This window comes from Tenrec ecaudatus, chromosome 2 (assembly GCF_050624435.1).
Source record: "Tenrec ecaudatus isolate mTenEca1 chromosome 2, mTenEca1.hap1, whole genome shotgun sequence".
NCBI classification, from domain to species: domain Eukaryota; kingdom Metazoa; phylum Chordata; class Mammalia; order Afrosoricida; family Tenrecidae; genus Tenrec; species Tenrec ecaudatus.
This window is the reverse complement of record NC_134531.1, coordinates 257,973,985-257,993,409: the sequence shown is the minus strand read 5'-3', so window position 1 is coordinate 257,993,409 and position 19,425 is coordinate 257,973,985.

Here is a 19,425-nt window from a genome sequence, read left to right as displayed (position 1 = left end):
TCCCTGCAGTTTGGCTGGTCAGTCTGCAGGACTGGGAAAAATCAGTTGGAAGAGTTGGGAAGCTATGATCCACTGGCTTGACATAGGGGAGTCCATGACAAATAGACCAATGACAAAGAGTCTATTGACAATGACAAAGGGGAGTCTATCAGCAGGCATTGCTGTTTTTATTTTAATAAATTTGTGTCTAATCATCTTTATGGCGAGAATTTTGTGGTCTGATATTGTAGAATGTCCCACTTCATGGTCTCTCTGCACTGGTTCCTGCAGAGTCCCTCTAATATGATCATGGTTGCCGTCTCACTCTCTCTCTAATTTTCAATGCCTCTTCCCTCATACTTACTCTCACATATGATCTTATTTCCTTCACTAAATACACAGAAGTACTCAGAGGAGAGCTTCCAGAAATTTCCTCATTGGCTACCCACCTTTTTACCATTATAGTCTACCTTTTCACCCATTATAAAAGCAATGACCTATGTTCTTTTCTAATGAAATGTATTCTCTTTGTACACTAGATTCTGTCCTTTTGCCTGCTCTGGGGATCCTCCAAACAATTCGCATTCTATCTTCTACATCAACACTTTTTTCTTCTTTGCTGGACCCTTCACGTTAACACATACACATGCTTTCTCCAACATATTAAAGGAAAATATGTATTTTTTTTTCTTGACTCCATTTTTCTTCTTGACTTTTAATAAACTACTTGCTGGCAAGTTCCTCCTTTCTTAAGTTTTAAACCTTTCTGGTCAGGCTTTTGTAACCAGCCCTACACTGTGATGCCTTTGTCTAGGTGCCAGCCATCCTTAGCCTGCTAGAATAATAGTCAGCTGTGAGGCTCCATCCTACGTGCTCAAAGAGCAGCACTTGGCACAGGAAGGGCTACTCTTTCATCCACTTTCATTCTTTGGCTTCCAAGACACCACTCTCTCCTAGTTTCCTTCCTATAACCACTGGGCATTTTTCTGATAGAAAACAACGATCCATTGGGCATTCACTGGGTCAAACTGGACCCTCATTCTGAAATCTTGGATATTTTTAAGAAATGGACACGTTAAAAATGAGTGTCCCACAGTAGATAACTCAGATTCTTTGAGTTAGTTTCTTCTTGTGTAAAGTAAAAATTTGGACTGAGTGGTATCAAAAATTACCTTGAGCAACCCCAGTTCTTTTAAAGCATTATATAATATAAATTGTACCAGAAAAAAAGACAGAAGTCCTGGTGTGTACTAAAAAATTCATTTCTAACTACACTGGGGACGTAGACGTTTTTGAAGCATCTCTGACCCCTTTGTCTCATATTTACAGTAGTGAATACTATTTATTTTATTTACTTTCCTCAAAAATGCTTTATAGAAATGAAAACAAATAGAATTACTGTAGGAAAGTACCTCAAGAATTCACTTTATAATGAGTTCTTTTACTTGTTTTCCCATCAAAGAACTTTGAACCATCATCTTTCTAGCTTCTTAGGCCGCAAACCTTGGGATGACTCATTTTTTTCTCTGCTCTCACAGTCAACCAAAATAGGAAATCCTTTCCCATCCTGTCTCATAATACGAGGGGACTTCAAAAAGTTTATGAAAAAATTCCCTCTCTTTTAATTCTACTTTTCACAAACATTTGAAATCCCCCTTGTATAACCACAGTCCAATTACTTTTTACTTTATCCACCATAACCTCCCTTCATCTTTCAAATGTGCGCAATAGTCTCCTGGCCTCCGGCTTTTGTCTGATCCCAAATAGTCTTTACATATAAACCAAAGTAGTCCTATTAAGTGTATTGGAGTTTATGCCACTTTCCTGCTCAAACTTTCCAAAGCTCTCAATTTTATTCAAAATAAAAGACACAATCCCCACAATGACTTATGAGCACACAGTCAATCTTCCTTACCTTTCTGAAGTCATCTATTTCCGTCCCACCTCCTTCAAACCACTCGGATGCACTGGCATTTACACAGGCTGCTTCTTCCACCAAAAAGCCCCTTTGTCAAATTTCTACATGACTAATTCCTTTCCCTCCTTAAATTTTTGCTCAAATGTCATTTTTTCAATAAGACTCAGCCTGGCCACCCTATTTAAAATTGCAATCTATCTCCATAGCAGGACATGTTCAATCCCCTTTTACTTGGCTTATGTTTTTCAGCATAATTATAATTCTCTAACATACTATGTTGTACATATGCTTATTAAATATATGCTAACCTTTCTATCAAGTTAAAAAAACCATCAACTGAAAATGAAGGGATTATTGTCTCTTTTTCTTAATGATGTATCCCACCCAAGCAGCTAGAAAACAGTTTGGGACGTAGTTGTCAGTTGCCGTCCACTCATAGTGACTGTGATTGTTAGATTCAGGTCAGTTTGGTAGAGCCAGGATTTCCAGTGGTTTGGCAGTGAACACCTAATAAACCCTCATGACCTTGTCTGATGCAATGTAATCATAGCCAGTTAGTTGTAAGCTTCAATAATGGGATAAGACAAGGATGAAATGTAATATCCTTGCCTAGATTACAGCCTTAATGCAATTAATCACCTTGAGGGTATGGTCTGTTTCCAATAAAAGTGGATACTGTGGGAAAGTTGATTTACTTTTTTCAGAGTATGTTTCCCACATCTGGCTCATTGGCCTGCAGTTCTTTGGACTTGAATCAACGGCTTGCCATATTGCCCAGCAATCTTGGGAGTTGTCAATAACCTGCTAACTGACTTGCCAATCTTGTATTCATTTGACTGTAGCCATAAGTATGAACTTCTGACCTTGGATTCATCTGCCTTTAGAGCCACTGGCCTCTGAGTTCCTACCTATCTTGGATTTATGAACTCTGGCAGTAATTCAATTTAAGGGAAGCCTCCAGCTTCACATCTGACCTATGGACAGGGATCTTTATGGACTTGGACTTCTCCACTTCTGCAAGTGTATGAGTCAGTTTCTTAATCTAAACGGCTCTCTTTCTCTCTCTCTCTCGCTACACACACACACACACACACACACACACACACGCACACACAGTTTTTTTCTTTTCTTTCTAGGGTTCTAACCTAAGACAGTGACTGTGTTAGTCTGGGTACATTAGAGAAACAAATACACAGAAACTTATGCATAAGAGAGTTTTATATAAAGGTTAAGTGCATCAAGAGAACATCCCAACCCAGTGCTACCTAAGCCCACAAGTCCAACATTAACCCGTATGTCCAACACCAATCAACAAACTCCTCCTCCATCTCACAAAACAGACGCAATGATGGCGACTGCAGGAGGAAAGCCGAGACAGAGCTGACCGGGGTCTCCACATGGCTTCTCCAGCACCCAGGGCTGCACTGGGGTAAGTCCATGTGGCTTCTCCTCAGGGATGTCTTCCAGGAAGTGAGCTAAAGCAGGAACTGGCTAAGGCAGCTGCACCCTGGTCCAACCATCAGAAAGCAAGACCCCACATGTGTTTATTGACTAGATTGGCACAATAAACTAACTACCTCAGTGACCTTATGTATAACAAAATGAAAACCTGCCTGGTCTCATGTAAAATCCATGATTGTCCCCCCCCCCATTTTATTTTATTAAAAAAGCATTTTATTGGGGCCTCATACAGCTCTTATTGCAATCCATATGTACATACATTGTGTAAAGCACATTTTTACATTTGTTGCCATCATCATTTTAAAAACATTTTCTTTCTGCGTGAGTCCTTGGTATTGGCTCCTCATTTTCCCCTTCTCTCCCTCATAAAATCTTGATAATTTATGCATTATTATTAATTTTTAATGTCTTACAATGACCAATGTCTCCCTTCACCCACTTTTCTGTTGTCTGTCCCTTTGGGATAGGGTATATGTAGATTATTGTGATCGCTTCCCCATCTCTCCTCCCACCTTCCCTGGATTCCCTGTGTTTCCAGCTCTTATCTGTACCCATGCCCATGCTCTGGTCTAACCGAATTTGTAAGGTAGAATTGGGGTCATGAGAGTGGGTGATGAGGAACCATTACAAAGATAGCGGAAAGTTGTATGTTTCATTGGTGCTATACTGCACCTTGACTGGCTTGTCTCTTACATGTGATCCAATATCCAATTGTCTAAGGTTGAGCTTGGGTCTCCACTCTGTGCACCCATTCCTTCACATTGATAGGATTTTTTTTCTGGGTCTTTGATGCCTAATACCTGATACCATTGAAATCTTATGATCACATAGTCTGATGTGCTTCTTCCATGTGGACTTTGTTGCTTCTCAGCCAGATGGCTGTTTATTTATCTTCAAGTCTGTAAGACCCCAAAGGCTCTATGTTATGAGAGCAGGGCACCATCAGCTTTCTTTACCACATTTGCTATGCACCCAATTTTTCTTCAGCGAAAGCATCAAGAAGGTGAGTATCACATAATACGAGGTCATTACAACAAAGTGTTGTTGCATTGAGGTCCAATGTCCATGTGCTACCTTCATACTCAACATATAAATATATGTACATAGATCTATTTCCCTATCATTATATATAAATATATTTACACATGTACAAGCCTCTATTTAGACCTGTATAAAAGCCCATTTGCCTCCTAGTTCTTTCCTCTATTTCTTTTCACTTTCCTTTTGTCCCACTATCATGTTCAGCCTTCATTTGGGTTTCAGAAATTTCTTTCAGTTACATTGCCCTTGATGAAGCCCTACCAGGCATCTTAAATGCTCCTCACCATCAATTTTAGATCACTTATCCCTGGATTTGTTAACACCCCTTTCCTTTCCCCTGCCTCCCCCTCTCCCTTGTCCCCCAGAACAACAGGTCCTGTTGTTTTCTCCTCTGGATGTCTTATCTACATATACATGCAGAGACAATAATAAGAACAAAAAGATGAAAAACCAAACAACAAAAGAAAACAAATACCACAAGAACAACAAAAACCCAATGACAAAAAAGAAAAGAAAACAAAGTCTATAAATAGTTTCATATCTCTTTATTGACCGTTATGAGTATTTTACAGTATAGTCCGATGGGTGCCACGCCCTGGACCCAAAGTTTATTTTCGGCATTCCCCAGGGACTTGATTGCTTTGCTCTCCTTGCTGCTCTGTTGCATGCCCTTATCACTTCACTGTGGTGTGGTGGGGTTAGATGGACAAAATTTCCACACGGTGTCTCCAGTGTTGTCCCTCATAGCCCTATAGGTCAATGAGGGGCATCATGTCTCTTCATGGGGCTGACCCTATGGTGCTCTCCGTGCATGGGTTATTCTGAGCAAGAATATCATTCCTGGGTCTTGGTGGCCTATAATATGTTCCACTCTCTCTCCTTCCCTCTTCGTTTGCTCTGTGTGCTCTGATCAGATGCTCCCCTCTCCCTGAGCTGTAGTTTCAGTGCTGTCATCTGAAGTGAATTCTGGGGGTAGGGGGTAGGATGTCCATGTAGTTGTGATTGGGGCTGGACCCGCAGACCTTTCTGTTGGTTCCCTGCTTCATGCTGGTATGTTGCATTTACGTCGTGGTGCACCAGGTTGAAGTCTAGTCCCTCTCAACCTCTCCTGTGGAGATATAAACAGCACCCTCCCCTGGAGTGGGGTGAGTACTCTTTTCCCCTATGACCCATGTCTGTTTTTCCCCTTTATTTATTTTTACCTCCTTTTTATCTGTGGTATGTATCCCTGGATTGGGGCTGGCCTTTGCCATAGTACCTGGACTTCACCCCAGGCATGTATGTATACAGAGACCTTTTCCCCTCTGCCACTTTTGCATTTTTAAGCTGACCTCAGAGGACTCATGTTGTACTTGGCCTCTTGTGCTTGGCTTAGTTTGCTTCGCATAATTCACTCCAATGTTTCCCATGCTGCAATGTGCTTCATGCATTTATCACTGCTTTGGGGGGATGTGTTGTGCTCCATTGTATGTATGTACCACAGTTTTTTTTTAATCCATTCATCCACTGATGGAAATTTGGGTTGTTTCCAACTCCTTGCAATTGTGAACTGTGCAGCGATGAACATTGGCGCACAGATGTCTGGTTGTGGTTTGTTTCTTGCCTCTTCTGGGTATATACCCAGTAGGGGGATCGCTGGGTCATATGGAAGCTCAATTTCCATCTGTTTGAGAAATCACCAATCAATTTTCATAGTGACTGTACATACCTACAGGTCCACCAGCAGTGGATGAGAGTTGCTGCTCACCACAGCCCCTCCAACACTTGAAGCTTTCTGATTTTTTTTTGAATTGGGCTACCTTTGAGGGTGTTAGGTGGTATCTCTTTGTTGTTTTAATTTGAATTTCTCTTTTGGCTAAAGAGTGGGGACATTTTCTCTTATGTTTGTTGGCCATTCAGATTTCTGCCCCTGTGAAACTTCTGTTCAGGTCCTTTGCCTACCTCCTCAGAGGGCAATTCGTTTTTTTCCTTTTGTAAGCTAGAAAAGTACTATAGATTTTTAGTGATAGGTCCTATGTCCTATGTATCATTGTTAAAGATGTTTCCTAGTCCATGTGCTCTCTTATTACTCTCTTGATGAGTTATTTTGATGTACACAGGTGTTTTATCTTCAGTAGATCCCGTTTGTCAATTTGTGCCTCAGCTGTATTTGTGCCCTTCCCTATTTCTGATACCCTATGAATTCCCTATGCCAAAGTGCTCAGGTTTGTCCCAATTCCCTCATTGATGACCCTAATAATTTTGGGTTTTACCTCAAAGTCTGTGATCCACCTTGAGTTTATTCTTGTGCAAAGAGTGAGATAAGGGCCTTGCTTCATTTTTCTGCAGGTAGAAACCATTTTTCCAGGATTACTTGTTGAAGATGGCATCCTTTTCCCATTTGATATTTTTGGGCCCTTATCAAAGATGAGTTGCCTGTATGCTGATGATTTTATTTCTGGGTTTTCAGTTCTTTTCCATTGGTCTGAGTATCTGTCATTAGAACAATACCATGCTTTTTTGACCACTGTGGCTATATAATATATGCTATAGTCCAGTAGAGCAAGCCCTCCCACTCTGTCCTTCTTCTTGAGGTGTTTTCTGCTAATTCTGGGCTTATTCCCTCTCCATATGAAGTTGGTAGTCAGTTTTCCAATTCTTTAAAGAGGTAAGATGGCATTTGTATTGGGATAGCATTAAACTTATGTAGTGCCTTGGGCAGAACTTATTTCTTTACTGTATTCAGTATTCTGCTTCATGAACATGGGATATTCTTCCATTTGTGAGGCCATTCTTGGTTTCCTTTGGTGTCTTCTTTGCCTTATGTTGTTAGCTAGGACGTCTAGTATGATGTCTAATAAGAGTGAGGACAAGGGGCATTCTTGTCTGGTGCTCTTTTTCAGTGGGATTGTTTTCTTCTTTTCTACATCGACGGCCACTGTTGGCTGTTGGTTTTTCATATATAGCTTGCATTATATTGCACATTTTCCCTTCCATTCCTATCTTTTTGAGTGTTTTAAACAGGACCTGGTGTTGGATGTTGTTGAATGCTTTTTTGCATCTATCGATATTATCATGTGGTTCTTATAATTTTACATGTCAATGTGGTGAATAATACCAATGGTCTTTTGTATGTTGAACCATCCTTGCATCTCTGGTATGAATTCCACTTGGTCATGATTAATTATTTGTTTTATATACTTTTGTATTCTATTGGCCAGTATTTTGTTAAGGACTTTTTTGCATCAATGTTCATTAGGGATATTGGTCTGTAGTTCTCGATTCTTGTGGGATCCTTGCCTGCTTTTGGTTTCAGAGTTATACTAGCTTCATAGAAAGAGTTCGGGGGTTTATCATCTTTTTCTATGTTCTGGAAAAGTTTGTGTAGGATTGGTGTCAGTTCTTCCCTGAATTCTTGGTAGAATTCTCCTATGAATCCAATGGTCTTGGGGATTTCTTGGCAATTCCTAGATAACCTTGTCTACTGCTATGGGTCTGTTGAGATTCTTGATGTCCATGTGGGATAGTCTAGGGAGAAACTGTTTTTCCCAGGTGTTTGTTCATGTCTTCAAAGTTACAGGCTTTTGTAGTACTGGGTAATTTTCCTTTTGATTTCATTAAATGCTATTGTAATGCACCCCCCCCCCCCCATCCCTCATCATTGCTTTAGAAATTTGTTCTTTCCTTTCCTTGGTTAAGTTTGCCAGTGGTCTGTTGATGCTGTTAATCCTTTCAAAGAACCAAATTGCCTGCATGAACTTTCCCCCCCTAATTTTCTTGTTTTACCTCTCATGAATCTCAGCCCTGATTTTTATTATTTCTTTTTTTTTGAAATTAGTAGAATTGTCCTGTTGACTCTGCTCTAATTAGTGTATGTTTTATGCCAACATATCAACCCTAAGTCTCTCTTCCTTTTTCATATGTGCATGTATTGCTGTCACATTTCCTCTGAGAAATTTCTTTGCTGTGTCCTGAAGGTTTGGGTATGTCATATTCTCATTCTTGTTGGTTTCTAGAAATATCCTGATTTCATCTCTGATCTGGGCCAATAACCACTCCTTTTGCAATAGAGAGTTATTTACTCTCCAATTATTTGCCCCTGCTTTCTTAATCACCCTTTTGTTAATTTCCAGCCTTATGGCATAATAGTCAGTGAGAGAAGTCTCTATGATCTCTGTGTACTTGAACTACACAGATTTAACTTGTGTCCCAGTTTGTGGTATTTCTTTGAGTATGTGCCATGTGAAATTGAAAAGGATGTGAATTATTTGCATCTGGGTGCTATTTTCCAGAGACTAGAAGAACACTGGGATCTCTTTTTGGGGGACTCATAAGAATACTTCTTTGAACTGCCTACCACTAATTCCACTGTGGTGTTGGGCTATTGCTTTGTCCTCCTGTAGTTTCACTCTTTCTCTAGCTAACCAGTATTTTGTTCTTTGGAGGGCAAGTTGGATGCTCTTCTCAGGAGATACTGGTTGTGTGGTTGTGGACCTGCAAGTATGGTGTTGCACTGGATGATCTCACAGGAAGCTTTTGTGGTGTGGCCCACATTATTTTGGGGCACCTCAGAGGGCATGCAGGGTTGCCTGCTGCAACAGGAGGGTCTCAGAGGGCAGGTGGGTGTGTCTGCTTTGGTGTAGTGCACCACAAAAGGTGGTTGGAGTTGCCCTAGTCAGCTATATCACTGCGTAGGTCTTGTGGATGTTTCTGAAGTGGCATGGGGGCACTGGAGAGTTTTGGCAGAACTGCCTCAGCCTGTCTGAGGCATTAGAGCATGCGGGGGCTGCAGAGGACAGGAAGGGTTTCCCCAGTCACGTGGAGCACCATGGAAGGTGGACAGAGGGTCCCCCAGCCAAGTGGAGCTCCCCAAAGGACGGTGGGATTTCTGCCCACCACTTAAAGGGTGTTGTTGGTTGTGAGTTCCCCTGCTGCAAAAGGTGGGTGGGATTTCCCTGGCTATGCGTTATGCTGCAGAGGGCAGGAACTCCCTCAGCTGGGTTGAGCTGGGTGTAAGTGCCCAAGGTGAAGGGTAGTGGCCTGGAAGCTGGCAGTGGTGTGTGAGAGGAAAGAGAAAAGAAAAAAAAAACACATACACTGAGCTGGCTGAGACTGTGAGATGAAAGAGAGAGGAGAGACAAACAAAAGTACAGATATAGCTGAGCCCAATCACCTGACCATGTGCCTGGAAGGGTTTAAACCTTGTTCAGAAGCAGTGGCAAGCTATGGCTGTGTTTCAGTAAAGTTCTTGGCCAGCCAAAGGAGCCTGGCTCTGGCCAAGACTTCCAGGGCTAAGGTTAAGCCTCGGCTGGCCTCCACAGTGTTAAGCCAAAAGCCCACAGCCCCTAAAACCTAGTGGATCTGTGTCTATTTATCTTTATGATGCTCCTCCTGTGACCCAGGGCTGGAATTTTCCTCTCAGTGGCTCTCCTGCAGTGATTTCAGTGGAGACCCTCTGGAATGTGTTACTTGGTCAGCATCTTGCTGGAAGTCAATCCATGATTGTTTCTATGTCTGAGTCTTTTGTTTAAGCTATTGTGTTGTGACTTCCAGTCTAGACAATTCATTTTCCAGCTCTATGATGTACAATATTGCTTGTTATTAACTATATGGTTTTCAGTGGAGAATTTTTCAGAAGTAGTCTTTTCTAGTCTTTCCTTCCTATTTTGCCTTAGTCTAGAATCTTGGCTAAATCCTGTCTCCCATGGGTAACAATCCATTTTGAAGTTCCAGCACACAGCAGCCTGCCAGTCACCATTGTTGAGCAAATTTATAGAGTAGTGATGGTGATACGTAACAGGAATTCATTATCTTTTCCATAGTGAATTATCAATTTATAATGTCAACTATGCTGCATAAGTGGAGTTATGAGGCCAAATAGATTCTCCAATATCACTCAGCTAGGAAACTGGATGTCCTGGATTCAAGTCATGGTTTTGCCCTCATTCTTCCATAATGTCTCATTTCTCATGAAACTTGTGGGTGTATCAGGTGACATGTTAGACTGCTATTTTCAAGCTGTTCAAAATTACTAGCTGCTCTGCTGGAGAAAGATGGGTAAGACTTTTTACTCCTGTAAAGACTTACAGCCTCAGAAACCTATAGAGGGAGTTCTGCTCTGTCTTATAGGGTCACTGTAAGACTTAATGGCACCAAGCCTTATAGGGTCATCAACTGACTTGATGGCAGTTTGAGTTATGTAAAAAGTTGCTGTGGAAAGAGTGTTTTAAAAGGAGATCATTTTTAATAGTTTCAAAATGTTCAAGAATCTAGAAGAAGGAAGACCGGAGAAATGCTCTGCACATACACACCCGTGCATGTGTGCACACGTGCATATATACAGGACCCCAACTCATTATCTTTAAATTAATTCTGATTTACAGCATCTCTATCGGATGGCATACAACTGCTCTGTTGGATTTCCAAGTCTATAATCTTTAAGAAACACACCAACTGAGCTTTCTCCCATGGAGCAGCTGATGGGTTCAAATCATCGACCTTTTGACTAGCAGTCACATGCTTAACCACTATGTCACCAGAATTCTTAAAAAAAAATCTAAATAGATCCAGCCAATAAAGACACATGCGATCATTTAGACATAGTGTCCTTGATGTAGTAATTGACAGGTATATTTTTGGGGTGGATGAGGAAGTTGTTTTGAGCTGCTTCTCAGGCAACAGATAATGGATGAGAAAAGATCATAAGCAATAGAATAAAAGACATAGAAGTTGCAATATAATGACTTTAACTAGTACTGACTTATAGGTATGTTTTAAAAAACAAGGTGTGAAGAGGGAGCTGAGAGGCCTCCTGCTCTTAGGTGGAAGTCTACTGAAACAATTAATATTTGGACTACCACATATACTCCTGTATAATCTGAGTTTTTCAGCACATTTTAAATGCCGTTTTTGTGGTAAAATTAGGTGCTTTGGCTGATGTTCGTGTCATCTTATACTCGAGTATGTAGGTATATTTCCTCCTTGGATTAAAAAAACATTGTTTTATGTTTAGTCCCTCAAATAGAGAAACTAAAATCTTAACATCTTTTTTATCCCTAATATGCTATAACCAAGTTCTATCAGGTACTTCTATTTCTGAATTTCTCATCAATTTTTCTATCTATACATTAAGCAACAGTCAGATTATAATGATCTTTATTCTTGGATCTTCAGCAATTTCATTTGTTACCTAAAACCTCAACCCCACTGTTATCTCTAATAAGCAACCATGTCCTGGAATGGCAATTAATTAATTCCCAGTTAGAGAGCAGGAGTGGTTTATTAGCAGGTGACAACAGAAACATAGGTTGTCTTGATGGCATCCCATCTGTGCTCAGAATAAGTAGAGGCTATATATGCTACACTTTGGAATTCAGATTTTTCAGGAGTCATGCACAGATGTTATACATTAATCCAGGTTTCAAGATAATCACAGATGCAATTGTTGACCATAAGTAAGCAGGCACAACAATAAGGTTCTTTAAGTCTTTAGCTTTTGGGGGTTCTTTTCAGAGCTATTTAGAGGCTTTTCAAAGAAAAATCATGTTTGTAACTGAATCATGCAGCAAATTATAAAAATTTTTAATAGTGTGAGGTGGGGTTCAAGGATGACCTAGAACTATGCTAATTACAGTAAGTGAAGTAAAGTAAACTAGCATAACCTGGTGTTATTCTAATTACAGTAAGTAAAGTATATCAAGTTACATCACCTTCAATTAATCCTTTATTCTGTTCTCAGATTTTGTCTTTGAAAACATATCATTTGGATCATTTCACATTTCTGCCAAAAAGTGCTTGAGGGTATCCCTTTTCTTCCATGCCCAAACTCTATAGCTTTTATTATAAAATATTTCAAGATTTAGCTCTATCATTACATTCCAAACTCTATTCTGACTCCTCCTCACTCTACTTTCATTCCTTTTCATTTTTATTTCCTGAATGAAATTATCCATGTCTATTATCTAGAGTTTCCATCCTATCATCCTGTCTACAAGGATCTCACGATTTAACACCTGCCAAGTATAGCCTTTTCTTCAAAATGAAACGAAACTAATTGTCATTACGTCAACCCTGATTCATGACAATCCCACATATGCCAGAGTAGAATTGGCTTCCATAGGGTTTTTAATGACTTAAATATATATAGTGTTTTCAGGGTAAGATAAACAGCAAATTAGGTTCTCATTTAACAATTTCTATACAACTTGTTCAAGGACATTGGTTATATATTTTCAATCTAAAAGAAAGTGGGTAATAATAAAAGTTCTAATTGTGGAACAAATTAGAAATGGATCAAAAAAGAAAACAAGTGATAAGACATTAAATTTTAACCTAACTATCTGCATTAATCCATTTCTGATTAGTCTGTCTGAGGCCACCACTTTTCACTTCACCGGCCAGGGTCTGAGAGAATTCAATGGTGGCTGATTCCTGACGGGGTCACTGTTAGTCTGGGTCGATTAGAGAAACACATTCATAGACTCATATGTGTGTAAGAAAGAGCTTTATATAAAAGAGCTATTGTATACTGCGAAAACATTCCAGCTCAGTCCAGATCAAGTTCACAAGTCCGATAAAAGTCCATACGTCTGATACCAGTCTATAAATTCTTCTTCAGACTCACAAAACACATACAATGATACTGAATGCAGGAAGATCATAGGCCAGTGGGTGGAAAGTCTTGTGGATCCAGTGGTGGTGGAAGCATCTCAGCGCTGGCATGGGTCTCTATATGACTCCTCCAGCTCCAGGGCTCTGGCTCCATCAGTGTAGCTCCTTGTGGCTTGTCAAAAGGAATGTCTTGCAGGAAGAGAGTGTATCTGGCCTCCAGTGAGCTACTGATTTCCATTGGGCCTCCAAATGAGTCCATCAATCTGCAATCTGATTGACAGGCTAGACCCTATCCCATTGCAAGTTGACTGATTATGTATCCGACATAGGGGATCTGCAAATGGATTGGGGCTCTGATTGTCTTCCATTGAATGACTGCTTTTTTGAGAGAAGATTGCCTAGCCTTTCTTCCAAAATGATTCTGCGTGGACTTAAACCTCCAACTTTTTGTTAGGTGTTGAATGTGTTCATTGTTCCCATCACCCATGGGCTTTTCTGACAATTTCTAAAATTCTCAGATCTCAAGGCTAAAGAAGTCTCTCTTTTGTCACCAGAGCAGATTTTTATGCACTTATATTGCAAGATTTATCATGTTGACTGGCAATTATTTCTTGCTTGCCCACCTCCATGATTAATCTTACAATAAGTAATACGAGGAACCTTGAGAAATGCTTCATATATAGCTGCATCTACCTGTTTATGTCCTGGAAAGGAAGTTGTCTTCTTTTTCTGTAGTTTGACATCTTTATTCCCAGCCCTGGAGTGGCTGGATGTTCCATTTTTCCTTGAAAGCAAAACAAGATAAAACCCTGGAGGATCCTTTCCCCCAACTCGCAGGAGAACTGTTATGCAGGACCCCAGAATGTGCGTTTGTGTCTCTCAGACACGGAACTGGTTTGATACAAAATATATCATAGTTCTTATTGGCTAATTTCCTTGTTCGCTAGTTCTAGTGAGCTTGTGCTTATGACAGCTACTGCAATCCACTCATTTTCATATGTGAGCCTTCATTTCTGGAAGACAAGTGCTCATCTAGGACCATTGTGCTATGAATCCATCATAGACATCACAAGTTCTAAAATATTACTCATAATCTATTATTGAAACGGAAGATCTTTGTCTATAAATTTTCACCTATGAAGTGCTTTGAGCGTCTCTAAAATAAATGTATCCTGCTCTAATTTATCTATATCTTACTCAACTCTACACTATGATGTTATACTTATTTATTTAAATCATTTCAGAGTCAAGTAGAACTTCAAACTATTCTGCACTATAGCTATCAGAGGCCTCCCCCAATTTTTAATGATACATAGATAGCAAAGACAGAGGATCCTGATATGTATTTTCTGATTTTATCACTTTAACTCATTCCACAATTAGAGTTCTATTCTGTATAACTGTGAATATTACTACTATGGATCACACATACGCAAACTGCTGTAGCTGCATATATTTCTATTGTTCTTAAGAGACTAAGTGTGATGCATATTATTTCACACTTAAAACATTAAACATCACTAAATTAAGAACAGAAGAAGCAGGGGTGGGAACAGAAGGCGACAAATCGCAAGAAGAGTGGGAAGGCAATGTGTAGCAGGAAGAGGCAAAGCATATGGTAAAACAGAACAGCAAGTCAATATATGATTGATAATTATGTACTATGTCTCTGATTGAGATCCAAATTGAGAGGTGCTGGTTATGAATAAAAAAGCCAACTGTGTCTTGGTGGCAGAGGTCCTGCATCTATAGCATTTACTGATATAGATTTACCCATGCAGATGGATCCTTCAGAAGACTGGAGCATAATAAGAGCTTCCTTTCTTTTGTATTTTCTGCTCTCATTTGGGAGGATATTTCTATCATTTTCCTGAAGGCAGATTCATTCACACGAAGTTTCCAGAAGCCTCTAATTATAATCATCATGGGCAGTTAATCCAAAACCTCCCCACGCTTAACAGGAAGTAAAATACAATCCAGAGAGCACATAGTCATTGTTCTTGAAGGCTACTTACTTATGGTACCCTAAGAGAATTTTTCTTTATGGATGACAGACCATTCAGTTGTGTTATGGGAAGAAGTATGTTTAATGACACAGCCTTGGGTTACAGTCCTGACTTTGACACATTTGTGACTGTGTTAGCAACCTAGTGTTGCTATAATAGAAATAACACAGTGGATGTGTAGGGACACTAGCTAATTCTCTACTTCCTATACAACTGTAACTGGAAGACTTAAGACTTAAGAATTCATGGTAGTTGAAGAAGCAGAAGACAGCTATACCAGAACTATTGAACTGTCGGTAGATGGATAATCATTGACTCATTAGATCGATGCCGTGTATGCTATATTATGATATATGCTATAAGAGCAAACATGTGACTGACATTCTCAGTAAATATTACTGTACATTTTCCCTGACAATCAACTCCCATTGTTTGTATAGTGTTCAGCCATGGAAGAATTGATTCTGTGCAAGTGAATAATTCAGGTGCTAAGATATGGAGCTAGCCTACATTGGTCCAATATCCCTCTCTCAACAGGGCTTTAAATAATTACTACTAGGGGCTAATCAATGTCAACATTAATGAAAGATCTTTATGCTAAAGGGAGATGATCAATAAGACTCCCTACCATCAATTAACAAGGAGGTCTCCAAAGGGAGCCAAAGGCAGGTAAAACAACAATAACATCAACAAAAATAAAAACATAGATCCAGTAATAAGTTTTGGGTGCATACTAAATCCTAACTTCAATTTAACAACAATTCATTCTTACATCATGGCCTTGCTTAATACTCGCCCTCATGAAGAAAACACCGGAAATATGAGTGTTATAGCAAAATGTGGTGAAGAAATTAGATGGTGCCGGTCTATTATATAAAGGAGTGTCTGGGGTCTCATAGGCTTGTTTCCAAGCAAGTTGCCATTTAAGTGAGATGTCAACCAAGTCCACACAGAAGAAGTCCCCATCAACATCAGGGAGTGACTAGAGGATTGTAAATCATGTTATATGAATCCAAAAGAGGGAATAGTATCAGCTTAAAGTGCAAGATTGTGGTTTTCAGAAAGATATGGATGACAGTGGGAACACAAGATACATTTGTGAGGTCTACACAGAAAATAAGCCTCCTGTGATTTCCCTCTATCCATAGTGGAGAGATGGGAAGAAATGGAATATGAAACAGTGCATTGGAGAGATCAAAATGATGCACCTGACTTGAATGGTTACAACCTTGTCAGTTGATCCCTCCTCTGGTGTATGCTAGACCCGATCTGGTTTTCAACATTTTCCAGTATTTTTTGGTTTGTTCATATTGGGGTTTATCTCAAATGTATTTTGTCATTGTGGGTGACTCTCTTAAATATTTGTTATATGTTACAAGTTTTTCTGTTTTCAGTATATGAAACCCAGGATTGATGAATCTATACAGACAGCAAGTAGAATAAAGCTTTCTGGGGTGTGTGAAAGTTACATAATTTCATGTCTACTTGAAGATATATGAAAGTGTAGGGGTGGAGTCTGGCCAGTGAAGCAGGTCACTCCGTGTGGGCATGGCCTTCCCACAAGGAGAGATCTGGGAACCACCCCCCCTCTCTCGCTGCCTTCATATTCCTGCTGTCCAGTCACTTGGGAGAGCTGCCAGAGCCACCACTATTGGATCCACGTGACTTCGCACCCCCTGGCCTGTGATCTTCATTCTGCACCATTGCATTGCACTGCATGAGTTTGACGAGAGACTTATGGACTAGTACCAGACTTATCGATTTGAGTTGGACTGTGTTGGGATGCTTCCTTGGTATATATCATTATTTTGTGTTGTAAATCTTTTTCTTATACATATGTGAATGTCTTTGGATTTGTTTACCAAGTCAACCTGGTCTAACTCAGTGGGTAAAAGGGAACTGATGTCAAGGAGTTCAAATAGGAAGAGAATGTTTTGAATGTCTGTGGTAGCAATTGTACAATGCTGCTTGATGTGACTGAACTATGTAATGATATATCTGTATTAGCTTCCAATAAAATGGTTTCAGAAAAAAATCTAATAATCAGAATTTGAAATGTATGGACTGTGCATTTAGGAAAATTGGATGCCATTCAAAATGAAATGGAATGCATACCATGACTTGGGTCAGGCACAGCTAAATCCTCAAAGTATCCTCCCGGCTTTTCAATACTCTAAAGCAGTATTTGTCAACTTTACTAATGCTGCAACCCTTTAATGCAGTTCCTCATATTGTGATGACCCCCTAGCTATAAATTACTTTCGTTGCTACTTCATAACTTTAATTTTGGTACTGCTATGCATTGTAATGTAAATATTTGATATGCAGGATGCATTTTCATTGTTACAAATTGAACATAATTAAGGTATAGTGATTCAACCCAAAATAATATGTAATTATATATTGTGAAATATTTATTTCTAAGTACAAATAAATGAAAATTTGTCTTGAAGCTTGGTCCAGCTTGGGTAACAGTCGACACACTGGTACTTCTTTGTGGGCTTATCTGCATGTGGGCAGACCCACCAGAAGATGGATAGAGGAGCAGTGACTTGTTTCCTAAGATCATTGGAAATGTGTTTTCCGATTGTCTTAGGTGACCCCTGTGAAAGGGTCATTCGATCCCCAAAGGGGTCGTGACCCACAGGTTGAGAACCACATCTCTGAAGAGCTCTGTGGAGCAGATTTGACTAAGGCAATAGGTATTGCCTACTCCTTCAATGGGCATCTTGGATCCAAACAAGGCAAAATCCTTGACAACTTCAGTCTTTTGTCCATTTATCATCTTGCTACTTATTGATTCAGTTGTGAGGATTTTTCTCTTCTTACATTGAACTATAATCCATACTGAAGACTTCAATCCTTTATCAGCAAGTGTTTCAAATTCCCTTCGCTTTCAGTAAGCAGTGCTGTGTTAATAAGCCTTCTAATCTTGATGCCACATTCTGCTTCGGACAATCCATCTTCTCTGATGATTTGTTCAGCATACAGATTGAATAAGTATGAGAAGAGGATACAACCCCATTGCACCACCTGTCCTGATTTTAAACCATGCAGTATGCTCTGTTCTGTTTGCACAACATATTCTACATGAGCATAATCAAGGGTTCTGGAATTTCCATTCTTCTCAAAGTTACCCATAATTCTCCATCGTCTACACAATCAAATGCCTTGGCACAGTCAATAAAACACAAGTAAATATCTGTCTGGTTTTCTCTACTTTCAGCCCAAATCCACCTGACATCAGCAATTATATCCCTTGCTCTATGTCCTCTTCTCAATCAGGCCTGAATCTTTGGCAGCTTTTTGCCAATGTGTTGCTGCAACCATTTTTGGAAGATTTTCATGAAAATTTTACAGATATGTGATATTAATGATATTGTTCTGTAGTTTGAAGATTCTGTTGGATCACCTTTCTTGGGAATGACTGAAAATATGGATCTCTTCCAGGCAGTTGGCTAATAGCTGTCTTCTAAATTTCTTGGCATAGATGAGTGAGTGCTTTCATTGCGTCTTCAGCTTTTTAAAAAAAAATTTTTTTTATTAGGGGGTCATACATCTCTTATCACACTCCATCAAGTGGGAGATGGATGCCCTCTTTAACAAGTGGTGCTGGAAAAAATGGATATCCAGATGCAGAAAAATGAAGGAAGACACTTATCTCACTCCATGCACAAGAATAAACTCAAGGTGGATCACAGACCTTGAAGTTAAACCCCAAACTATTAGGGCCATCAATGAGGGAATTGGGACCAACGTGAGAACTTTGGCACAGGGAATACACAGGCTATCAGAAATAGGGAAGGACACAAACACAGAGGAGGCACAAATTGACAAATGGGATATACTGAAGATAAAACACTTGTGTACATCTAAAGAATTCACCAAGAGAGTAATAAGAGATTCCACAGACTGGGAAATCATCTTTAGCAATGACACATCAGACAAAGGCCTTATTACTAAAATCTACAATACTCTGCTAGCTTCCAAAAAGAAAAAAAACCAATAACCCACTTGAAAGGTGGGCAAAGGACTTGAACAGATATTTAACAGGGACAGAAATCCGAATGGCCAACAAACATATGAGAAAATGTTCCCGATCTTTAGCCATAAGAGAAATGCAAATTAAAACAACAATGAGGTACCACCTGACACCCTCAAAGGTAGCCCAATTCAAAAAATTAGAAAGCAACAAGTGTTGGAGGGGCTGTGGGGAGACAGGAACTCTCATCCACTGCTGGTGGGACTGTAAATATGTACAGCCACTATGGAAATCAATCTGGCGATACCCAAAACAGATGGAAATAGAGTTACCATATGACCCAGCAATCCCCCTACTGGGCATATACCCAGAAGAGGCAAGGAACAAACCAAGACCAGACATCTGTGCTCCAATGTTCATTGTGGCACAGTTCACAATTGCAAGGAGTT